This window comes from Pinus tabuliformis, chromosome 3_2, assembly GCF_031772625.1.
Source record: "Pinus tabuliformis cultivar Carrire ecotype Pingquan chromosome 3_2, CPIR1, whole genome shotgun sequence".
In the NCBI taxonomy this organism is placed as follows: domain Eukaryota; kingdom Viridiplantae; phylum Streptophyta; class Pinopsida; order Pinales; family Pinaceae; genus Pinus; species Pinus tabuliformis.
This window is the reverse complement of record NC_142302.1, coordinates 1,188,603,113-1,188,623,637: the sequence shown is the minus strand read 5'-3', so window position 1 is coordinate 1,188,623,637 and position 20,525 is coordinate 1,188,603,113.

Here is a 20,525-nt window from a genome sequence, read left to right as displayed (position 1 = left end):
TTGCACTGCTTTTCCACCGTGCTAGCAAACTCATACACGTAGCAGAATCAAAACACATTCGTTTTCTATTAGCGCCCAACATAATTCATAACAGAAATGAAAATCGATCATTGCAATGATCAATACAGTAAATAACATGCCTTTCAGCTATGCGCACAATCTTAACAACTGTCAATGGTATTGATCCAATCAAGAACAAGACTAATTTATCAATCATCCAATATACATTTCACCGAGGAATTTTAAAACCAAAATTCTTCATTAATAAAACCAAATGTAAACCATTACAAAACTTCTTAGTTCATGGCTAGATTTTCAAAATCTGTGGCCCTTTACAATCGCCCAAGGCTCCCAAGAGGAAACCCTCTCACTCCTCACACTCACACTCTCTCTGCAACTCTTTAAGTATTCCAGTCTCTTTTCCTCACAAAACCACTCATATTTATACACAAATAATGCATTTAATTCTCTCCAAAAGTCTCTCCACCCAATCCTCAACTAATGTGTGGACTCAACAAAGTCCCATACATAGTATTCCTAATCCCAGATATGGCTCCTAATCTATTTCTCCTCATATCCTTTTAATTATTAAAAGAATATTTACAAAATCCTCACTTATATAATTTATTTAACAATTTAATTAATAAAATAATAAAAATGTCACACCCCCTTTATTTACATCATTAAAATGAAAATTGGCCTTGATGCTGCTGCATCAGACTCCAAAGGTTGAAATTTAACATGATCGCTTCGGATCTACGTATGCGTGGATCCCATATCTTGTGCTGCAACTTTCCACTTGTCCCTGCTTCTCTTTGTTGTTCTTCTCCAAGATTCCCCACTTTATGCTGCATCGCCCCACTAACTAGGCTTTCACAATCTTCTGTTGTCTTTCTTTTGCTGCTTCTCCTTTGTTTTACTGCTGCTGGCCTCTTCTGGGATACTTTCATCATCAGTCTTCTGATGCTTTCAATCTCTCGGTCCAATAAATCTCCCAGCTGTTGATTTCTTGCTGTCTGCTGAGCTAAGACGGCTTGCTCAGTTTTTACTTTCTCTATCTGTACTGTCACTAGCTGACTTCTTGCTTCTATGTTTGTTTCTGTTCTGACTTCCACCCGATCATCCACACCCTCTTGTCTTCTGGAACAGAGAACTTCTTTTCCTTTCATTTGACTGCTCAACTGAGTCAAATGTTCCTCAGCACCGGCGACAATACCTGCATTCACCAATAAATTGTTAGTTTTAAAAAAAGAGGACCTTTCGGTCTCTTTTGATGCTTCAGGCATCAATCTCCCATCATTGACTTTCTGGACTTCAATAGATCTTGTTTCGAATTGTTGGCTGCTTTCGTCTTCATCCTGCTGATTCACGGTTTCCTTAATGTCCCTACAGACACAACTTCCTTGCGGATTTTGATCTTCCATTTCACTGCCAAATAACTTCTGCTCAATTCCTCTGATTTCGACATCATATCTGTCAATGTCTTTTTTTGTACCTACAGTTACATCATTATTTGAAAATTTATAACATTCATTCAACTCCATAAATGTTAAAAATATTTCATTTCTATCATGCATAGTAACAGTAATTTCTCCTGGATCAGATTCAACAGGTTTTCCTCCTCCATCAGGTTCCTTTAGCCACCATTCCAAAAACTCGATTTCCCTCTGAAATCTTTTTAGCACTTCATCACTACCTTCACTCTGGCAATCTTCCTGAGTTATCTTGGTTTCAGCATCATTACATCGAAAACTTTCGTCAGCAATTTCATTAAACAAATACATTTGTTTACCTTGGAATTTTTCTTCGGCGTTTCCACTTTTCTCCTGTTCCATAACAGCTTCGAATTGCTGTCTTACTCCCAACAAGACTTCATTTATGATTTCTTCCTGTTGTGATAAATCGTTACCTTCCTTCTCTGAAAGGAATTCTCTACCAGACTTTACCTCAAACGTTTCATTCTCCTTTGTGACAGTTCCATCAGACTGCTCACCATCTTTCGCACATTCTGCAAACATACATAAACTGTGAGAAAAATTGCAAGACTGCATAGCCTCATCTGCTTCTCTCGCCAACACATCTTCAGATGCTTCTGAACTATCCAAATAGTTCATGAGATCCTCCTCTTTGATCTCTTCACCCAGACTTTCACCCTGTTCTGGGCCACAAATGGAAACATCCATTTTTAACTCAGACTCTCTGAGTTCTCCACAACTCAACATCTGCTCGAGCTTCCTTAGCTCTTCTGCCAACTGTATGTTTATCAGCGTTTCCCTCTTTGCGTGTAGCTTCTGCCACTTCATCCTCTTTCTCATGGTCCAACCATGTGTCCGGTTTTTCACATTTTCCTGCAACAACTCCATTAACAATTCAAGGTGAATTGTTATTTCAACTTTCTCCCGCTCGTACTCTTCATCCGTCAACTGCTCACATATGCCACTTACCTTGGCATTTTCCCTCTTCCTTCTTCTGTTGAGGTCTTTTCCAGAACCTCTGAAATGACTATCAGCAGTCATCTTCTCCTCTTTTGTGAACCTCATCTGTTCACCTGTGGATTTCATTCAATCCTCCCTTCAGTAATCCTTCACGCTTGCTTCTGCGCCCATAGCACATTTACCGATGCGCTCGTTAGTTTCAAATCTTCACCATCTTCAGACGAGATCCCCTCCGCACTTGATGCTTTGACTCTATCCCGATTCGGGTAGGAACCCATGCAACCAGTTCATCCACTATAATTACCATGCCATTCGAACTCAGTATTCCACAATACTCCTCATTACCATCAGCAATTCTACAATCAATTCATTGTTCCAGTAATACACGTCCCTCCTTGACAATCTACGCAGAATGCGCCTGCCTGGTCCCTGGCATAATCTGCTGACTGAGATTAGGTAATGAATTCCGCCCAATAAAATTTACATCCTCAACACTGATGAGAATGGTCTCCTCAATAAAAGTTCAAACCGAAAATCGCTGATATTCGGGTTGCATCCTTCTCTGGTTCAAACCAGTGCTCGGCCCCTTCTATTTCTTCACTATGCCTGTAAATCAAATTATCCAAGCATAACCTTTAAACCAGAGATAAACAATACCTGTCAGCTCACCTTTCAAGATCCTGTTGATCTTGCTTCACTTCTTCAACTGCATCTTGATGCTGCAATATTCATCAGTTCCAAAATCTGATCTTAACACATGCAATTAATTTAACTGAAAACTTAAATCTCCACACAGAGCTATTCTAGCTCTGATACCAAAAATTGATGCAAGACTAGCCTGTAAAAGACCCAAAATCCCTAAACACCATGCATATAAACATGCGTCACATCATTTGCCAAGTCAAAATCTCAATGTCTAGCGAATTCCACACACTACCATTTACATGCGGAAGCCTATCAACATATGGTTCGAATCATTCACCATTTATTCCACGTTTTAATTAAATGTCATTCGTATATGGAATTATCTAAATCCCAATCCACTCACCTTCAGGGTGTTAATTTGAAATGTCAGCCTACATAAATCTCAACTTTGAGAAAACCCAATAGCCCAATTCCATGAAGTTACCACGCTATTCATGTAACACCCAATCATGCTCTCATAAAGACCCTTTCCCAAGCCTTAATAACATATTTTTATTAAATCCCATTTTCCATATTCACATATGCCCTTAATATTGTATTTTAAGATCAAAACACTCTGCCAACACTTACCATTCTTCGTGCATTCATTCCAGCGCTGCACCATCTGTGCTCTGTGAGTTTTTATATACGTTGGCTAGTTACAAAGACCATTCCTCATCGACTCCACCTGCACTAAAGTCGAAATTCATCTGATCCTTGGCTTTGAAACCTCTGCAATTAAACAATTAGACATACATTTGCCTTGAACACGGAACCAAACTGGTTTTAATCAACCAGATTCAATATTTATTTAGACTCTGACAAATGCAGATTTACGGCATACAATATTCCCTTCACAATTCGATTCATGCACAGAATCGTACATGCTTGTTTTAGTGTCAGCGCCCCTGACTTATACAATCTACCATCGTTTTGCCCTTACACTGCACATAGACCTGCAAATAAACACCATTATGTTCTAATATTCTTCACGCAGAACAATTACACAGAAATACCTTCAATCTATCGCTACATGGTACCTCTCCAACATACAAACCCACATAGCATGTCAGATCAGATGTGTTCTATAGACAATTACTGCCTCCAACGCTCTAAGTTTCGATATTCCCTTTATAATCACGTTATTTCAACACTGCCACTTAATTTAATACAATCTGTAGGTAATTGAACCTTTTAAAAAAACAAATAGAAGTTCCAGCTTTTGGAAAAGGCGCAAAACTTAATCACTACCAGTTGCTCTCTCAACGTCTTGTTGTACTCCGTTTGCACACATGTGACTCTACGTCCTTTCAAACTCTTGCACGAAAAACCTGTCACTCAATAGCTGTGAACAGACTCAATCAAATCGATACAAAAGGCCTTGCACTGCTTTTCCAGTGTGCTAGCAATTCAATCCAACGCTGTCCATACCAGCGTGACTCATACACGTAGCAGAATCAAAACACATTCGTTTTCTATTAGCGCCCAACATAATTCATAACAGAAATGAAAATCGATCATTCCAAGGATCAATACAGTTAATAACATTCCTTTCAGCTATGCGCACAATCTTAACAACTGTCAATGGTATTGATCCAATCAAGAACAAGACTGCTTTATCAATCATCCAATATACAATTCACCCAGGAATCTTAAGACCAAAATTCTTCATTAATAAAACCAAATGTAAACAATTACAAAAATTCTTAGTTCATGGCCAGATTTTCAAAATCTGTGGCCCTTTACAATCGCCCAAGGCTCCCAAGAGGAAACCCTCTCACTCCTCACACTCACACTCTCTTTGCAACTCTTTAAGTATTCCAGTCTCTTTTCCTCACAAAAACCACTCATATTTATACACAAATAATGCATTTAATTCTCTCCAAAAGTCTCTCCACCCAATCCTCAACTAAATCTATATTTTAAGTGTGGACTCAACAAAGTCCCATACATAGTATTCTTAATCCCAAATTTGGCTCCTAATCTATTTCTCCTCATATCCTTTTAATTATTTAAAGAATATCTACAAAATCCTCACTTATATAATTTATCTAACAATTTAATTAATAAAATAATAAAAATGTCACACCCCCTTTATTTACATCATTAAAATGAAAATTGGCCTTGATGCTCCTGCATCAGTTTTTATAATTAAGAAGTTTTGCTGGCATGCTAGTCTATATAAAAGTCACAAATTATGCTCTTAGAAAAAACTGAAAAAAAATAAAAATAAAAAAAAATAAAAAAATAAAAATAAAAATAAAAATAAAAAATTGATATATGAGGCGAAAAATTAATTTCCTACTGATTCCCAAAGAGTTGCATAAATTTAAGTGGTTAGTAACCACTATTAAGTTTTGTAGTTACAATTTTACTCCTAGTTATTAAATATTGGAAGAAAAAGCGAATAACATTGTTGAATAACTAGTGGTAAGTATATTTATTTACATTTTGTTGGGATCCATTTTTTATGCAAACAAATCTCAAATATCTCAAATAATGATAGGTAATAACTAATGGTAATTATGTTATTTATATGTCTGTGAGCTATTTTTAAAAACTTTAATTTTGGGGGAGTTTTATATAAATCTTAACAATGAAAAATCAATACTTAAATATCTAAAAATAATCGTATAAAATATTGCAACTTTATGCAAACGCATATGAGATAATTATCTACTGGCCTTTTACTCTGCAAAGACTACAATAATACCTTATGTTATGCTCCAATCAAAATAATTTTTATAATAATATTAAATCAAATATTTGAAAATTGATTTTTATAATAATATTAAAAAATAAATATTTATTTTTCAAAATAAAAATCTCAGGGGATAAAAACTGCTTAAACCTCCCACCACGACAAGACCACCCTTATCTTAAATTTATTTTAGGTTTATTGTTCTTCTGGGTAACTTTAAAATATCCCTAAACGTAGGATCATATATATATATATATATAACAAAAGGAAATAGAACTGTTATCATTTTTTCTTTTGACAAGGAACTATTCACTTGAGAAATTCAGATCGAATAGAAAAAACAGAATTATGTAATATTCGATATAACTTAAAAAAAAAAAAAAAAATTATAAAAAACTATCATTCAGCAATAAATACCTGGCCTGGGTTGAGGTATTATCTTCAGTTTTCTCGTTTGGCATTTTCTGGACACAAAACTTGACAGAGAGAAAGTGTAACACATATTACTACACCAACAATTAACTTATGTTTTTTTACATATAACCACACTTTATATATTCGATATTCATAATCAAACGTTGAGATATATTTTTTTAATGTATTAATCGGAATTCCAAACAGACTTGACATGTCTAAGTATTATGTTTTAATGACATTCTTAAAGTGAATTAATTCAGGAAGCTCAGCTCCTAGTACATGTTGCTTATCCATTTAATATTCCGCTGTAGGACTCCAGTACCTTGAGACACTTGGCGTTGTTTTGTTCCCTTCGATTTGGGTTTGGAGATCCGACAGTCCCCTGCATCCATGGTTTATTGAGGTAATCGTTCTCTCTTCCTCCTACTGCGAATGGGTTCATTTGGGTTATGTCATTACTCTAGTTTTCTGCTCTGCAACTAAGTCAGGCCATCTCTGTGGAAAAGAGGGTTTTAATCCATCCAAGCTCGGTTTGATGGAGAGTTACAATAGACCCTGCCCTTTAGGGACCCCACGACTTTCATCTTTCTCCTTGATTTGGATTTTTTCTTCCAGTTTTCATTTCTGTCTCGAAGGTTCACATGCAAGATTTCTTGTTCATTCTGTCTACTGTGCATGAAATGCTTGCTTCGATCGGCTTAGTCCTCTGGATGGAGGTGAATTCGGAGACCTTCATTCTTCGAGAGGTAATGATAGCTTAAACATGGTTCTGGGTTTTCATTCTCCTAATTGAAGAGGTTGCTAACTTGGTGTGATGGTTTATGGCACAAGTGGGCTTCATAATCCCAATATCGACTTCTCTCAGGTACGTCTTGGCCCTTCTGAGTAATGGTTTGAGTTTAATGTTAAGGGTTCTCTTTTTAATGTTGCTTACATTGAAATTACAGGTACCAAACCTTGCAGAAACCCTCCTCTTGCAGACGTGACAGTAACAAAGGCATCATACTTATGTATGGTTATCATCTTCTAGTTTTCATGTTGTTTTCATTGTTGAACCCCATGGTAGCTTGTATTTTTCAGCTATTTTTGTTTGTTTAGTGGCTATGCTTGCAAAGGCTCCACTCAATGCTACCCTAGATTTTTTGGGTGAAAGCGTCAAGGGTGAAAGAGTCAAGATTGGCAGAGGCTAAAAGCCGGACATGATTTGCATTTGAATGCTTTGTGATTAAAATAGTCTTTGGAAACCAAGTTGTTCAAATTGGCATATATATAAGCCGGACATGATTTGCATTTGAATGTTTTGTAATTAAAATAGGCTTTGGGTACTCGACAAACCAAGTTGTTCAAATTGGAATATATATATATCTATATATCTATATATCTATCTATCTATATATCTATATATATATATATATATATATATATATATATATATATATATATATATATATATATATAGATATGGCCCTATGGAGGGTTTGACATTGGTCTATTTAATGATGAGTCTGTATAATTTGTTTTGTAAATCTTCTGAGAGTTTGAATATGGTGTCGACAACATAATTTAACATTTTCATGGTTTATCATCCTTTTCACTTTTGCTCCACTTCCTATGTCGATGCTTGTCTTTTTGGTTACATTTCACTCTACGAAGCATGTACGTGGATTATTTTCTTTTGGTTAAGTTATGAATAAATGGATTGTGATAACTTGTTTTACGGTAATTTCACTGAGTATTACTCGACCTTTGAATTCAATAATGAGTGATTCCTTTCCAGTTATTAAATTTAGAAAAATATAGCTTTTCTCTTAGCATTCTTACAGTTTCCATGTACGTAAATTTAATGTTGTATTCTTGTGACTGTTTGGAAAGAAATATGTTGGGCTTTTACTTGTCACTGTCGCACATTTCATAAATGTGTACTGTATTTAGCTAGGCCATTTCATAAGAATAGTATTAACAATGCTTTGTCTCAGTGTTTAGGATGTTCTCATTTTAAACATAATGTTAACATTTCTTTGTTTAAGTATCTATATATATATATGTTCTCTATTCTCTGTGTAATATGAACAAATCTCGGTTTAAATATATCATAGTTCTCTATTTAAATTCATAAGCTGTTTCGCATACAGACTAATATAGATTCTCTGATTAAATATGTAAGCTACTTCATACTAGAATAAGGTACCGAACATATAATTTCGAAATACCTAGCACAAGAAAAATCATGTTATTATCCATCAATCACTGTAGAATCGTTATTTCAATAATCACTAAGTTAAAGAGTTTGATTACTTATCTGTTCACTGCCTTTTAGTTATGTAGTTCCTCTTCAGGAAGATCTCACCACCCAGCTGTGAGTATGGAAATTACGTCCAAACTCTCCCCCGAGCTCTTCCTCCTCCGAACAGTAAAATGAATCTATTGCAGTAAGGTATCTTGGACACAAGGACTCACTGTCCAGCGTCAAGTCACATACCTCTCTGACTATACTCAAGGTTTTCCCACTAGTTTATTCCATCTAGCTGAAGGAATTCTGGGTAGCAATGTTCTGCTCCCTTGACCCATCTCGTACTCTATTACATGTGTTTTCTCCAGCTCCCTAGGCCTTCGTTGAATTCCTCTTTTGAATAGACATATGAGTAACCACTTTAACTACCTTAGGAGGTTAACAACTGTTTCTTTTGGTTCTTGTGAAAATAATATAACTCTTAATCTTCATTAATTAAATAATAAATATGTTTTGGCCTTCCAACCATAGTTATTTAATATTCCATGTCAAGTATTTGATGACAAAGTAAAAATATAAAGTAATAAGTAAAATATGGTAACCCAAATTAAATTTCTATGCAACGTGGGGTGTTACATATCCCCCCCTTATGAGGAACATTGTGCCTGGTGTTCTTCATGGTTTATGAGACGTCGGATAAGCTATCCGCATGAAATCCTCTTCTTCCCAGTTGGCCTCTTCTGGGTCAAAGTTCTTCCATTGCACTTTAACCTCGGTGATGGCTTGTTTCATCAAGGTGGTTTCTCTCCGATCGAGAATTCGAAGAGGCTTTGCCAGAAGCTCTCCTTCCGGTTCGACCTGCACATTTTACAACTTGCTGTCAGAAACTTTTCAAAACAACAAATTATATATTATTTGTTCTATTAACTTATTACTTGTACATTTTCCCAGTTAATTATATGTTGATAGTTATACACATATGTTTTTAACAAGGAGACATGGAAGATACTGTGGACCTGGATATGTCTTGGGAATGCGATTTTGTACACTACAAGCCCAATCTATTCCAAAACTTAAAAAGGACCACAGTACTGAGGTGCTAACTTAGCACAAGTCGTCCATTGCAAGGTGATTTTTCTTGGCCTCACTCTTAAACACACATGATCCCCTACCTGGAATTCTTTATATGTTTTTCTTTTATGGGCATAAACCTTTTGTCTATCTTGGGTAGATTTTAAATTTTGACAAATTTTCTTAACTGTCTCCTCCATCTCGGCTAACATATCAGGACCCAATGTTAGTCTATTGACAAGACTATTCCAATCTATGGGCACCCTGCACTTTCTTCCATACAACACCTCAAAGGGGCTCATGCCCAACGACTCATGGTATCTGTTATTATAAGCAAACTCCACTAAATGGAGGTAATCTTCCCACTTATGTGGTTGTTGCATCACAAACATTCTTAACATATCCTATAGAATTTGATTCACTCGCTCCGTCTGACCATCCATTTGTGGGTGGTATGTGGTACTAAACTGAATCTGTGTACCCAATCTAAAAAAGAGAATTGTTTGAAAAGTCGATGTAAATTTTAAATCCTTATCAGAAATTACCACCTTGGGTATCCCGTGCAATCCGAAAATTTCTCTCATAAATATGTCTAAAATTTCCACAGTTTTGTAAGTGGATTTTACTGGTATGAAATGAGTGGCTTTCCTTAGCTTATCAACCACCACCATAATTGAGTTGTGCTGCTTCTTGGTATGAGGTAAAGCGATGATGAAATCCAAGGTAATTGTCTCCCATTTCCATTCAAGGATGGGAAACGATTGCAGTGGTCTAGTGGAATGTTGATGTTCCATCTTCACTTACTAACACTCCAAACATTTAGTTACGTATACAGTAATATCTTTTCTTAACACGGGCTAGAAATAACTTTTCCTAATGGAGGAAAGCAATTTCTAGTACCCTGGGTCAGCAGCATATGGTTTCCTTTGAAATTCATCTAAAATCAATTGTTTGACATAATTTTGATTAGGAACATAAATTTGGTTTGAGAAAGTTAACATTTTATCTAGATTTATACTATATTCAAACTTTCCCCCCTTCCTTTGGGCATCAATTACCTACTGCCAAAGAAAGCCATACTTTGGATAATTAAGGGATGCTTCCTTAATTATATCAGGGAGGTTTGATCGTACCTAGTTGAGTTGCACCTCATAGATACAATGCAATTTTCTTCTTAATGCATCAACTACCTGATTTTCCTTTCCCTTAAGGTTCTTCATTTCAAAGTCATATTCACTTAAGAATGCTTTCCCTCTAGCATGTTGGGTGTTTAGGTTGGATTGGTTAAATAAATTTGTAAGACTACCATGATATTTTAATAGCAGAAATTTCTTTCCCATTAGGTAGTGTCACCAAATTTTAAGCGTATGCACTACTGCTGTCAATTCAAGATCGTAGGCAGAATATGTGCTACATCAGGGGGTCATTGATGAGCTACAAATAAGAGAACAACATGCACTCACTACCGTCAGTGAGTTCAGAGTCAACAATCAACAAGTGTTTGTAGAAAAGTCTCAGGCACTGAAGCAGTAAGAGGAGTTGCACACACAACGTCAGAACCTAGTCACAGCGATCGAGTAGGCCTGTAAATCCGTACCTGAGTTGGGTATCCTTGATGATGCAGAGGCCTCAGCCAAGGTAAAAAATTGGCTATTGTAGTGCTTGCTTCGAAGGAGAAGGTCGATAAGGTGAATTTCGACCTCAGGATGCAGATAGCTGAGCTGTAGTTAAAGTTGCTCTGACCATAACGCTGGAGGTTTGGGAACAAAGGAACGCGATGATTAAAGAATTCATGGCTCAGCTAGAAGCCATTGTTCAAGGGTTCAACAAGCTCTTCACTCAGGAACTCGACCTCTAGGATACATTGCAAGAGGATCCTATGCTACAATAATTAAGCACAGAGCTTAGGGAAGCGCAACAACAGTATGATGAAATCAACACGACAATGCGGATTTTAGCGCCAATCTAGCATTTGGTGCACTTATAGGAAGGTAAGGCATAGTTGTTTGACATTAAGGAATTGCAGAAGAATAAGTATGTGCTCAATGCATGTCTTGAGCCCTAGATAGGGGAAACCAACCAGCTCTCATACACCATTCTTGAGAAACTGAAGACTATGTAGCAGACTACGCGGCTGGCAGTAGAGGGACCAACCACAGAGAAACTATTCTAGGAGGTACAACAAGTAGAAAAACATAGTACAATGGAGCTATAAGCATTGGTGAAGGCCTTCATCGAACTCCGCCAGAAAGTAGAACAACTAGCTGAGTGACTCGAGGGCGAGTCATGATGTTTGTGTTGGGGGCCTATTGGGATGGGGTCCCCTTGGGTAGAATAGAATTAATTAGTCATTTTTTGTATACAATTTTGTAAAATATGTAAATTCTCCATGATTTATGGAAGTTGGGTACGTAGATGAATAAAAATCAAAGGGGCTTAGCCCCTTGTTTTAAGTAAATCTTGATTCAGTTTTGATATTGACCCATGGTTCCCGGACCTTGGCATTGTATGGAAAATTCTATAAATAGTGAGTCTTAGCGGGAGAAAGAAGTAACTTAGATAGAGAATTGGGTTCATTGAAGAGTCTTGGGCAGGAACTAAGATAGGAAGGCTCTGCTTCCTATGCTTAGGTAGAGAAAGGAAGGCTCTGCAGCTGAGTGCACAGAGGCCTAGGTAGAGTCCGTAGCTGAGTGCGCAGACCCCTACAGTTGTGTGCGCAGGGAAGTTTGAGTCTGTAATTAGTGAATTGAAGATCAATAAAGACAGTTTTCCAAAGAATTCCTGAGTATTTATGTTTATCTATGTTAATGTTATATGTTGTAGATAAATGACATGTTTTATGAATTACTGATTAAATGCTACGCAACTATATTGAATTTATCTTAGTAATATATGAAATCAATGCTTAGCTACTTCCACGAATATTCTGGTGATTTCTCTTATGTTTTCTGTATTAACTAGATCTGCGGGAACTCTAAATTAGGATTACTTTTTGATGCGCGTAAGTAGTAGGATCGATGATTAAAGGTTCGGAAGGACAGATCATGGGCCTTCACGAAGGTCTGAAGGTCGCTTTAACTGAGTTGCAGTAACATGCCCTAGGATTTTATCATTCTATGCGAGGGCAAGTCCAAGGCGCTGGAAGAGATCACACTAGTCTCTCGATGCAAAAACTTGGTACTCGCACCCCACCATATTGCTTCAAGTTGGACTGTAGCCTCTGCTACATGGGTTGTTGCCGAAAGAGAAAGTAGTGTAGGGTTTGGTTCGTTGGCGTAACTCACTTTGAACCTAGGTCACGACCCCCTAAGACAACATTAGTTTGTGCCAAAAATCTCATACTACGGGTACTCGCCCTCAACCATTTCTTTATGTGTCTTTAGTATCACCTTGAGTTTTTATAAATCACCCCAATCACATATAATGTGTGATTGGCCTTTTGTTTGCACTACAGAAAGAAGATATTGTTGCAAGGGATTTATTAAAAGTTTGAAATCAAAATTGAAAGGTCAAGATTCAAAATGACAACTAAACAACATTTCTTAAATATTTCCTAAATATTATGTATTAGGAGAAGAGAGAACCACAACGTGAAAGGGAAGTAAAGAGATTTGCAGTGCCTAAAAGAGAAAGAGTATTCTTAGAGACCATTTCTCATTTATAATGAAATGAATTTCAACTATTATTCTATTACAACTATCATTTGAATTATTGACAGGTCCAAAAATTAACATATTTTTGTCAACATGCTACCATATTTTTATATCATTTTTATCTGTTAGTTTTTACATATTCTTGTCACATTTTCTATAGACATATGCCATTAAAGCTGAAAGAGTTACTAAAGAAATTTAATAAACAACTAATAAAACACATAAAATAAATAGAAGAAATATACAAATCAGACATGGTAGAAAAGGCCTGAGAGCCTAACTGTATTATATTCCTCACACTCACAATGTAATGTCCAAAGAATGATAATAGTACAAATAAATACATGAGGAAGTTTGTCTCAAGATAGTACATCTATATTGGACACTATGGTTGAGAAAATATCTCAACAACACACTAATCTAGGATCCTAACTAGTTGGAGAGAATCTCTCAACCAACTAGGCCTAAACTAACTCCTACCCATGAGGAACAAACTCAATCTAGAAAGGTAGGATTAAATCCTAACTTTCATGATTTTAATTAATTTAATTATTTGGACTTAGAATTTTTTAACATATGACAGTGAGGCTAACATTCCCCCCACAATGATAAGTCCAAAATAAGAACCTGGTACCATATCCAAGTCCTCGTGCTAAAAGTGTTGATCCTCAAAAAACATTTCCTTAAAAACTGCCAAAGCTGGATGTTGAAAAAACTCTAATCTGAAGAGAACATGAGTCAGTGGCAAATCTGAGTCATCTCTGAAATTTTGTTTGACAACTCCATCATGTGCCAAGCTACAAAAGGATCCATCTGTCCTTTGCTTTCAATCAGCATCCTTTGTCCACTGACAAAATGTTGATGACACCCACTGACGAATTTGCCGATGTTGAAACTGCCCACTCGCTGATTCTTTTATGATTCCCACTGGCTGATTTGAGGTGCCCACTAGCTTCTTTTGATGAATGCTCAATAGTTAATTTGATGATGCCCACTGGATGATTTTGATGAATGCCCACTGGCTAATTTTGATGATGTTTTTGAGACTTTCAGTCTCACAACCACCCTTAATTCCATTATCATTTCCCCCCTTTGTCAACTGAAAAGGAGAGACAATTATTTTCACTTGATTTCTCAACTCCCCCCCTTTGGGTGTAGGAGAGTTTCAGCATTTTCAATTTACTATAGAATTGGTCTTCGTGTGAGACTGAATCCTTCAATAACACATAGACAAATATTTGATTGTAGATGACCACTTCCAAGGATGAATCCATGAGTAATTGATCTTCACTCTGAGTGGTTGATTTTGCTTGCCACATCTTTCGGATGAATGATTTTTCTTGTGACAATGGTGACAAGGATGGAGGTCAAAGCATTTACTCTCCATATGGCCATTACGCTTACAATGGTTACACTTAACCATATTCTGATCAATTTCTAGAAAGCCAACACTTACAAATTGAAATGATTTTGAGAAATTTGGAACAAACAAAGTGATTTCTTTGTTGTATCCTAGGCCATGTCAATCTTTATTGAATGATATTTCTTCCCAAGGTCTGATCACTTTCTTGGAAAGACTATCCTACTATTGTTCTTCATACTTGCAGTTGTCGCTAACATTTTGTCCTTGATTTATTAACCCTTTTGTGTCACACTCGGCATCAAGCATTAACAGTTCATCTGTTTAACATGCTGCATCAAACTGCTCAATTTGATCTTTGGTACTACTTGTTGCATCATTAAGTAGTACAACTGGTTGGATAAGATCACTTGTGTCACAACTGACATCAACCTGTTTGATTAGTTCATCTGTGTCACAACTTTCATTAATATGTTGAATAAGATCACTTATATCACAACTTTCATTTGTTGTTTCGATGAGGTCTTTAGTGTCACAACTTGCATCTATCTTCTCTACACATTGTGCATCTAGTAAATCTTTCTTTTCATTTAACTTAATTTGAAGTGCATGACTGAGTTTTTCTTTCACTTCGAGCTCAATTTGAATTTCTTTTGTTGCTTCTAACGTACTAGTCATTTGCTTGATTAAGGTTGGATTCTACTTCAACTTCCATTCCAGTATTTCAAATTTGTTATGTAACTCATGATTGCATTCTTTCAAATCTTTAATCTCTTGTTCTACACTTTGAAGATGTTTTCCTCCTTTACCCATTATGACTTTGACATGCTCACTTGTACTGGCTCGCTTGATGTTGTGAACTTTGCACCTGCTTGAACTCACACTCTTGATTGATCAAAAGAAGGGTGTCAAATACTATCGAAAATGCACCCAATGTTTACAATGACAAGTTCAAATTATAATGACTCACTTAATTGACTCAGTTGAGGAGAATTGACTTAGTTGAAAACAATGGATTCACTGGACTTATTTGACTCCCTATCAATTCAAAGCTTGGGTGTCAGTTTCAACCGAGAATGCACCCTTACAATTCAACTCAATGTGACTTTGATTACAAGCCAACTTACAAATTATGATTTGCAAATTACAGTTTTGTATTGAGCTTATTAAAAAAATGGTGCAAGTTCATTTTCCAAAAAATTGCTTTTGAATTGATGCAAATGTTGTTGATGTAGATGACAACTTCATTAACTTGATTGGACATTGATGTAGAATCGTCTTTGATAAGTTGATTATATATTGCTGCTTCTTGATTGTTTGTAGTTCGATTGATCACATAAGCTTGAATGAAAATGATTATGTGCATGCAATTCGCTAATTTGTTATGTGCTACATGTGTACCATATTACAAGGATATCACATGAAGGTTAGTCTTAAAACTAGACACACAAAAAAAACAATATAAAAAATCATGCGCGATCACAAACACTCTCACAGTGTACGTAAGATCCCCTTATTCAATTTCGAGTGAATCTAGGACAATTAAACACTGCACAAAAAATATGCCTTTATTAAGTATTGAAGTACATCAACCTTCACAACATTGTGATTGAAATTTCTCAAACAATGAGAATACCAAGCTAACAAATTCTTGAAGCAACTTGTCTTCAAAATTAAAAAAAACTTTTCAAACCACAAGTTACAACCTTATCGCTCCAGAGATTTATAAATCACACCTTATCACTCCAAATTTCAATATACTTTCACCTTATCATTCCACAAATCATCAACCTTATTCACCCTTATGACTCCCAAATAAAAATTCTTTTATCCACTCCTTATCTCTCCCCAAAAACATTATAATTAAAAATTACACTTTTCAATTTCAATTTCGGATCCACTTAACTTTCACATCAACCCACACTTTGACTTTTGAAATTCAACTTCCGTTTAAGCTTTTGATGCATGCCACACTTTTACAAAGATTTTATTTCGAAAAAAAAAAATGTTTTCTCAAATATGGCAAGTGGACAATAGTTTATACCTTTAAATGCACATGGATTTCAACGTTGCTTCAATCAAAGATACTTCAAGTGACCCACCCTTCCAAAATTGATTTTCTATAACAAACGTTTCCATGCACATACACTACCATTTCATGTAGAGGAGACCTTTGAAAAATTCATCCAAAATCAAAATCTGTAGGAGAAATTGGAATTCTGAAAATTACCTGTTTGAGTGCACAATTTTCCACCCGTAGAGTGCACTTTCTCCTTTTAAACACTTTAACATACTCAACACTATGGTCTCCTAAAAATCAGAGGACATATTCTGCGTCGATCTGGCTTCCATTTATTTCATCATGCCATTTGTTTTCTGAACCTTGAAAAATACTATCCGGGGAAAAGAATAATGACTAGTGAACTAAGTTTGCATTGCCTCTGGTGAACTTGATTTTATAGCTACAATGACGTTGTTGGTGATCGAAGTGCTCTTCATCACAAGATTGTTGCTATGAAAACACTAGTAAAACACCCAATTTAGCAAGATGTTTAAAGGCTTATCGAGATTGCCTTCTTCATGCCATTATTGAACAATTGAGATCATGTCCTGGGCTCTACTTCTTAGGCCTCTTGTGCTAATCTCGCAATTGGTTCCACTGCTCGATTGACGGATCTAGCATCACACAATTGGGTTTACAGAAACATGTATCAAATGTTTCCTACAACATAGTGAATGGAGGGTGTATGCCAATGTTCGATCCATCTTCCCCTCTTTACGTTACTATTGGTGATGAAGGAAATGTGGAAGGCATCACACCCAACTTTACTTATTCACAACCCAAATACTCAGCATTCCTCAATAATATGAAATTGCTACTTTGCATGAATATTTATCCTACTTGGAACTGTCGTTGAAGGAATGGTTTTATATTCAGCCCCCATGCCGAATCAGCAGCTGTGAGAGCAAGGAAATTTGTGAAGCAAATCATGGAGGTGAAAAAGCTGATAGATAAGAAGGTGTGGTCGTATGTCCACAATGAGTTCTGCTCCAAGGATTCTTACCAATATTTTACATAGTCTCTTACCAATATTTGTAGTCATAGAAGATCTCGAGGGGAATTCTGGCACAAGAACTACTTTGGACAACTGCATCCATGGGCGGCCTCTCACTAGTGATCTCCCTAGTGCATGCCATTGCAATTTCGTCCATATTTGTGACCTCTCCAAACAATTTAATGAGTACACCTCAGTGTATTCCCATCTAATAAATGTTTCCACAGTTTTGATGTTGATTTCAAGGCCAAAAACATTTTAACTAGAATATCGAACTACAAGTGCACATTATGTGATTAATATGGGTTTACAAAACCGAGGTAGATTGAGCTGCTATAAAATTGAAGAGACTCTCCTCTAATACATAGCCACATAAACTCATTCATAGAGAACATGAGAAACATGAGCGAATATTTATTCCGTGGCACCATTATGATCATAGGGGCATCAATGCAAATCCAGATTCAGTCCTCTCCCATTTCCGTTGTCTCTCCTGAAAGGAGTAAACCCATTAATACTACCACTCATACCAAATAAAGAAATTTAATAAACAAATAATAAAACACTCATAAAATAAATAGCAGAAATATACAAATCAAACATGGCAAAAAAGGCATGAGAGCCCCACTGTATTATATTCCTAACACTCACAATGTAATGTCCAAATAATGATAATAGTACAAATAAATACATAAGGAAGTTTGTCTCAAGATAGTACATCTATCTTGGACACTATGGTTGAGAAAATATCTCAACAACACACTAATCTAGGAGCCTAATGAGTTGGAGAGAATCTCTTAACCAACTAGGCCTAAATTGACTCCTACCCATGAGGAACAAACTCAATTTAGAAAGGTAGGATTAAATCCTAACTTTCATGCTCTTAATTAATTTAATTATTTGGACTTAGAATTGTTTTAATATATGAGAGTGAGGCTAATAGTTACACGTAGGTAAAGAGTCCATCATTCTATAGTTTGATATGTTTTCCTCCGTAAAAACAAGCTAATGTGTGGCCAATGCATAAATTAAACAATTGTGTAGCTCCTCTATAAACCTATATCATATTCAATGGTTAACTCATCTTCAGAAGCAACTCAATCAAGCCAAGTATATGGAAAGATGGAAAAAAATGACTTGATGGTGGTCTACCTATTTGGTGCACCAAAGAAGTGATGAAGTCGTCATAGTAGCAAATTCAAAGTCTAGCTCAACTAGCCACATGGCAGAGGTAGCGTAGTTAAGAATTGTGAAATGGAAATATGTCAAGCATTATGTTGGCATGATATTTTTTGCACGATTAAATGATTAGTAATACTGAAGAATAAAATGTCAATGGCTACGTGTTCATATGAACTTGTGCATGAGGTGAGTCACAAGCGATTCCTAAGATCTAAATCTAAATAAAAGCAATAGAACACTTTGTCATCACATTTACTCTGATTTATAGCTTTTAAACTATGAACATTGTATTTTCTAAAGATCTATAAAATGATCTCTCTTTCTAAAGCAAGGACACATAGAATTTAAGATTTTGGACTATTGTAGGCCTTTTTTATATATAATATAATTGTAGCTAGTTGATCTTTTCCTTCACTGCACATATGCATATCTAAGTTTATTTAGAGTTATTTTCTCTAGTGACCCCTGTGGAGTTATGACATTATTTTGTCGTATATTTTCTTTGTTATTTTGTATTCATATATTTAATCTCTTACAATAGATTTAGATACTTTATATTTACAAAAATGCTGTGTGTTCTTTGGTCAAATGTTGATTTATAAGCTTTATATCTTAACCAATTCTCTATTTTATTGATATGAAAAACACCATAAGAAGAAGTTACATTCAAATCATTTTATTTTTGGATTGACAATTTTGATTTAAGTATTCTAATTGTGTGAATAGAGTTATATCCTATTTCATGTCCATTTATATTCTTTTTTAGATTAAGATTTACAAGATTTTATAGAACAAATTTATATTTCACTAGATTAATATTTCGATACTTTTATGGGCTAAATTTACTTGCTTTCCTATATTAAATTTTCATATGCTCTATTTCTTCATATACCGAATTTAGTTGTTTTCATAAATTAAATCTATATGAAAGATTTATAGATTAATATTTTCTTTCATGTCAATTTACTTGCCTTTATGGAATAAATTTTTCTGACTTTTCTTTCATACAAATTTACTTCTGATAGAATTAGAAGCAAGTCCTTAGATGTAGTTACAATATATATCATAAGTTTACAAACTCTTATAGATAATTTAATGCAACTAAAATTTACCATAATTAAAATTGTTTAACATTACTAAGGAAGGTTGAGGTTCAAAACAATACTTGAAAAATATTTCTTAAATATTATGTATTAGGAGAAGAGAGAATCACAACTTGATTGTGAACTAAAGTGACTTGCAGTCCCTAAAAAACCATTCTTAGAGACCAATTTTCATTGAATTTCATCTATTATTAATACTTTAATTATTAGGTGTGTTATATTGAACACCTATTAGTTAGGGAAATTGAACTAAAAATATCATCATACTTTACATAACATAACATGATTACATTGTTTTCTCAAATAAAATATGCCAAAACATTTTCAAATATTTAATTTTAATAACAAATTAATAACAAAAAATAAGTTAAACTGAATTCAAAAACTAATTTGGAAAGATATCCAATCCTTAAAAACAAGTTCTATCACTAAATACAAACAAATAAACCCATCTTCCTAATAAATTCAAAACTAATCATCATCTCACTTTGTATTTGGTCAATCAAATTTGAACACTCATTCTCTTTCTCCCTACAAGTTCGTACATGTTTCATGGGACAATTGGTTCTCATTGTCTTATTTATGAGACCTCATAGAGAGGATGGGGAATGGTGAATAGTTATAATCAATAAT